This window comes from Carassius gibelio, chromosome A3, assembly GCF_023724105.1.
Source record: "Carassius gibelio isolate Cgi1373 ecotype wild population from Czech Republic chromosome A3, carGib1.2-hapl.c, whole genome shotgun sequence".
NCBI classification, from domain to species: domain Eukaryota; kingdom Metazoa; phylum Chordata; class Actinopteri; order Cypriniformes; family Cyprinidae; genus Carassius; species Carassius gibelio.
Window position 1 is genome coordinate 27,063,268 of NC_068373.1, and position 7,087 is coordinate 27,070,354.

The window sequence follows — 7,087 nt, forward strand, 5'->3', positions numbered from 1 at the left end:
TCCTCTTTCTGCTTTTCCTGTTAACTTTATCAATGCTTTTGCAGTCAACCAGTAACATGAGTTACCTGCAAATATTTACCTCACTTTCTTGTATCAACAATTCAGTTTCAATCAAATCAGAAAACTGGTATCCCTGCTTGATTTGCCTTCATTTCGTAGATGCATTAGAATTAGTGCAGAATGCATATTTATTCAAAAGCCATTTGATATCAGTAATGTTCGAGTGTTTTATTTTTAGCCGAAGGTGAGTAGTCTGCTGTGTTTATAGGTCACAAAAAAATGTCATAGTTACTTGTCTTGTGTGCAGAGTTTTGTGCAACCTAACCAAGCAATCTTGTTCCAATGCTAACCACATGCCTGGGAATAAAATGCTACATTTGGTCCCAGTGTACTATTGTTTCCACACACAGGGCTAAAATAAATGGAGTCTCCCTTGTGGGATGATGCAGTCTCTGTAATTTGCATCCACCAGATGAGTCACATCTCCTGACGTTCATGCTGGTCTGGACAGACATAAAACAAAATGAAAATATCACCTTTTATTTAGCATTTTCCAGACTTCCATCTCCTTTCTTCCTTTTAATCCTCAACAGAGATCAGTGTGAGCAACACATTTAGAAAATCAACTTTTACTGCTTGTGAAATTTCATTAATTAAAATGAGCTAATGCAACACAATTGTTGAGCGTTTTTTTAAACAGTTTCATTATGTGCAATTAATTTAAATAGCACAACTAATAAGGAGCTATTTGTTTACATTTATGCATTAACTAACAATTATCAATGCACTTGTTACAGTATTACCCATTAATAATTATGTTAAATAATATACAATTATGATTAATAAATATTATATATTTGTCGTTGACATTAATAAAAATACAACTGTTTATGTTCATGTGAGCTCAGATCCATTAAATAATATTAACAAATACAACGTGATTTTAATATTGCATCAGTAAATGTTAAAATTAATATTATGTTATGTTAACTAATGTTAACAAATGGAACCTTATAAAGACTTATAAAGATGCATTAAATTCTTACAGACACATTAGAAAATGTTTTGTACATCATCTTAAAATCTACTAGCATTACTCCATGATTTTAATTTAAGGACTTTGCATTAAAGTTTTTTTTTATTGCAGCTATCACATGTTTAATAAAACATAGACGTATAATGTAGTATTAAATGTTGCAATGTTTTGCTTGGTGCATGTATGTGGGCAAACAGAGTTTGAATTCTGCTTCTCATTTTCATTGCATCTTGTAAGCAAACCTAAACCAAGTCTACAACATAAACAAATCCATTCAAAAAGGCTTAATTTAACTGCATGGAATAATAATTTTAGCCTCATGTTTTTGACATTGATTGCTAAAGAATTCTACAGCTGCAATGGAACTAAAACACAAGCTCTGTGCTAATTGAGCCTATAAGGCTGTTCAGATAGCTATATGTTTTGGATTGTGCAAATGTGCCTAAAATGCTTCTGTGCGTAAACTGGTGTGATGTGTCTCGCTCTTGCGATCCTAGATTAACCTCCCTCCCTCACTCTCTCACTCACTCACTCACTCACTCAGTCTCTCACTTACTCTCTCCCTCCCTCACTCAATTTCTAACTCAATCTCTCAGTCTATCTCTCACTCACTCACTGTCAGACTCACTCACTCACTCACTAACTCACTCTCTAACTCACTCCCTCACTCTCTCATTCTCTTACTCTCTCACTCACGCACTCACTCACTCCCTCACTCTCTCATTCTCTTACTCTCTCACTCACGCACTCACTCACTCTCTCACTCACTCCCTCACTCTCTCATTCTCTTACTCTCTCACTCACGCATTCACTCACTCTCTCACTCACTCCCTCACTCTCTCATTCTCTTACTCTCTCACTCACACACTCACTCCCTCACTCACTCCCTCACTCTCTCATTCTCTTACTCTCTCACTCACTCACACACTCACTCCCTCACTCTCTCATTCTCTTACTCTCTCACTCACGCACTCACTAACTAACTCACTCTCTCACTCACTCCCTCACTCTCTCATTCTCTTACTCTCTCACTCACGCACTCACTCACTCACTCCCTCACTCTCTCATTCTCTTACTCTCTCACTCACGCACTCACTCACTCTCTCACTCACTCCCTCACTCTCTCATTCTTACTCTCTCACTCACACACTCACTCACTCAAACACTTCCTCACTCTCTCACTCACTCCCTAACTCTCTCAGTCTCTCACTCACTCACTCCCTCACCCTCTCATTCTCTTACTCTTTCACTCACGCACTCACTCACTCTCTCACTCACTCACTCCCTCACTCTCTCATTCTCTTACTCTCTCACTCACGCACTCTGTCACTCACTCACTCCCTCACTCTCTCATTCTCTTACTCTCTCACTCACGCACTCACTCAATCTCTCACTCACTCCCTCACTCTCTCATTCTCTTACTCTCTCACTCACTCACTCACTCACTCACTCTCTCACTCACTCCCTCACTCTCTCATTCTCTTACTCTCTCACTCACGCACTCACTCACTCTCTCACTCACTCCCTCACTCTCTCATTCTCTTACTCTCTCACTCACTCACTCACTCACTCTCTCACTCACTCCCTCACTCTCTCACTCACTCCCTCACTCTCTCATTCTCTTACTCTCTCACTCACTCACTCACTCACTCACTCTCTCATACACTCACTCACTCTCTCACTCACTCCCTCACTCTCTCATTCTTACTCTCTCACTCACACACTCACTCACTCAAACACTTCCTCACTCTCTCACTCACTCCCTAACTCTCTCAGTCTCTCACTCACTCACTCCCTCACCCTCTCATTCTCTTACTCTTTCACTCACGCACTCACTCACTCTCTCACTCACTCACTCCCTCACTCTCTCATTCTCTTACTCTCTCACTCACGCACTCTGTCACTCACTCACTCCCTCACTCTCTCATTCTCTTACTCTCTCACTCACGCACTCACTCAATCTCTCACTCACTCCCTCACTCTCTCATTCTCTTACTCTCTCACTCACTCACTCACTCACTCTCTCACTCACTCCCTCACTCTCTCATTCTCTTACTCTCTCACTCACGCACTCTGTCACTCACTCACTCCCTCACTCTCTCATTCTCTTACTCTCTCACTCACGCACTCACTCACTCTCTCACTCACTCCCTCACTCTCTCATTCTCTTACTCTCTCACTCACTCACTCACTCACTCACTCACTCACTCACTCACTCTCTCACTCACTCCCTCACTCTCTCACTCACTCCCTCACTCTCTCATTCTCTTACTCTCTCACTCACTCACTCACTCACTCTCTCATTCTCTTACTCTCTCACTCACTCACTCACTCACTCTCTCACTCACTCCCTCACTCTCTCATTCTCTTACTCTCTCACTCACGCACTCACTCACTCTCTCACTCACTCCCTCACTCTCTCATTCTCTTACTCTCTCACTCACTCCCTCACTCTCTCATTCTCTTACTCTCTCACTCACGCACTCACTCACTCCCTCACTCTCTCATTCTCTTACTCTCTCACTCACACACTCACTCACTCTCTCACTCACTCTCTCACTCACTCCCTCACTCTCTCATTCTATTACTCTCTAACTCACGCACTCACTCACTCACTCACTCTCTCCCTCACTCTCTCATTCTATTACTCTCTCACTCACGCACTCACTCACTGACTCTCACTCTCTCAATCACTCACTCTCTCACTCTCTCCCTCACTCACACACTCACACACACACACACACACACACACACACACACTCACGTACTCACTAATTTTCTCACTCACTCACTCCCTCTAACACTTCCTCACTCTCTCACTCACTCCCTAACTCTCTCACTCTCTACCTCACTCACACACTCACTCACTCACTCACTCAAACACTTCCTCACCCTCTCACTCACTCCCTAACTCTCTCACTCTCTCCCTCACTCACTCCCACACTCACTCACTCGCGCAAGTGTCTTATATGAACCAAGGCTATATACAATAAAGGCAAAAATACAGTAAAACAGTAATACTGTGAAATATGATAACAATATAAAATTAGCCTGTTACAGTTTTTATTTTAACATAGTTTATTCCTGTTTATTCCATCTATCTATACACACACACATATATATAAACTGAACATTATATGATAAAATATATAAAATATGTAATGTTATATATAAAAATATAATATATAAAATAAATAGTAACTTTTAATTTGTTATGATTATTTTGTGTATATGTGATACTTTTCTCTCTCTCTCTCACACACACAAATATATACCTTTATTTATATTATCATTAAAAATAAAAAATAATAAAAATAATCCTTAAACACACAAGACATATTACACTTTTAAATACTTTTATTGTCATTATTGATATCTTACTATCCCCTAACTTTTAAACACCATTTGATAAAATAAAATAAAAAAATATATATAATAAAAAAAAATATATATCACAATCATTGTATATGCGTGCCCAGTTTCCTGTTGCACAATAACAGCTGATGCATTCCTGCTCCCCAGCCCCTATTCTGACACACACAGCTCTATTCCTGCTGCCCCTCCCTGCGGTGCCCTTGGCAGTGTTTGAGGCCGCCAGGTCTTTACATAACCGCTCCGGCCTACGACAAGGTGTTACAGTAACACGTTTCTCCCCCAGTGCATGTGAACCCGCTGTCACATGGGGACGGCTTAAGCTATGTCCCTCCCTCAGGTGTTTGTATTAAGGGCGGAGGAAGTTGTTCGGCCTGTAAACGAGGGCTGGCCCAGTAACCTGAAGCCTCCGTCTGTTGTGCTGAGCCGGACAGAAGCCATTTATATAATCTCAAGGTCTTTCCCTCTCCCTGTCTGCTCTCTTGAGTGAAATAAGGTTACCAGGTTTCTGTGAGATTGTTTTACTTTGCACGCCGTTGAACAAACGCTTGTAATAAAGAAGTGCACATAAAAAGAGTACTTAGTATGATAATAAGATAGGAATTTACCTGAATGTTATCAACACTTAATTGCATGTTATTTACAATTAAATATAAATGTATTGTAGTTTAAATGTATATCAGCCATTTGCTGAATTAGAACTTGTTTAAGTACATCTTTACATGTAATTTCAGAATTACTTCTGTTGTCTTTGAAATATGGTTCAAGTGTACTGTCAAATGTAGCATTTACGGTAAACTTAATATAGTTAAGTAATTTATTTTGATACTTGAATGTCATGTATTTTTACATTTGCTATGCTGAAGTTGTAATTTAGTACATTGAAAATATGAACGTTAAATGTAATATCAAATAACACACTACAGTTAAAATTATAATCAAGTACCTTGCCTGTGCTTTAGTAAGTTAGTCAACACAAAATGCACTTTTCAAAAGTGTACTTAAGTGTCTTAAGAAAAAGTCATAAAACTGGACTCTCTAAATACAATTAAGTGGAGACTTTTATTTCATTAATATTATCTGCAATTACAGTTTTTTTTAAATACACTTATAAGATTTAGAGTACATTACAAGTGCACATTGAATACAATTAAGTGGGCTTATTTTACACAATATAATATATAAATAAAAGCAGTAATATGTTTAAAATATGGATAGATGAGTGATTTATTTGGTTTAGTTTTGAAATGTTGTCACACCCTTGTTTGGTAGTTATGTCAGGCGAACGATAACCTCTCGGATCATTTGAGGTTATAAATATGTCTATTTCAACTGGGTAATGTTTGTTTACTAACCAAGTTTGTTACAAGCCAAGTTTACATTTCGATTAACCTCTAGACATCAGCAATTTTTTTTCTTAGTTCTTCTCTGTTAGTTTTTTAGTACATTAACAACAGTAACATAACCCCGCCGTGTCAACACGTGAAGCGCTTACATGTGTGAGCTAGATGTGATTCATCCGTGACCGACATATAATGGTAAATGATGAGATAATGTTTAGTGTATTTTCCCTCATTCTTCTGAGTCAAAGTCACGTGTGCTTCACAAAGATAATGCTACACTCGGCTTATTTCTTCATGAGTTCACCTGATAGTGTTTTGAACTTACGGAAACTGTTTAACCTGTGCCTCTCCGCTCCTTTTTCAGTGTTGTTGTTGTGAAACCTAGAGAAGGCTTTGAGTTGAATCATTAACAAATCAAAGTCTGGGTGCGGCCCTGAGAGCAAAGCAGGTCAGCGAGTACACGTGAGAGGAAAAACTATGCCACCTGCGAGAAAAACATGTTCCCTGGCCGGCTGCCATGTAAACAAACACGCAGTGCCAAGCGCTTCCCGATTCTGTGAAATTAAATAGATGAAATTAAGTGAAATACCAGATTGTGTTATTCACGATAGGTTGCTGTGTTTGTTTCCTTGTTGTGGTACTTCATGTTTTGCAAAAGTTTAGAGAAATATTTCCACTGAAATTCATTTCAACATTTCACCAAACAAAACATTTCTCATAATGTTGATATTTTTAAAGTTCATATTCCGGTTTAAATCCAAGTAATTAAATTTTTTTTTATGTTATTTTTATATTTTCAGTTTAACCTTTGAAATGTTGTTATGTGGATTTATCATATTTATGAATTTAGTTTATTTTAGTTTTAGTACTTCTAGTCCCAAAGCAACATTTTTCAGTTTCATTTAAGAAAAATATTTTCATCTAAAATATTTATAATATATTTTATTTCAGCTTTACTAAACATAATACTGAATGGTTTATGTTATAATTTTTTTAACGCATCTTGTCGTCTGATATATATCTATATTTTCAGATTTTTGTTAACTTTATTTTTAAAGTTTTAGTACTTTAAGTGCCTCAACTTTCAGTTTGGTATCAAGACAAAATTTTCCATTTTTGTTTAAGTTAAAGTTTTTCCTCTAATATTTATAATTTATTTTAATTCAGCTTTATCGAAAATGATTTTGAATAGTTTAAGTAAACAAAAACAACACCTTCAGCTGTTGACTAAGCTGAATTGAATTCAGCTAAGTTGAATTGTTAATGATTTCATTGCTTGACATCAACAAAGCTAAATTGAATAAAACAAATGGTGTTGGATTTCGCAGTCTAAAGG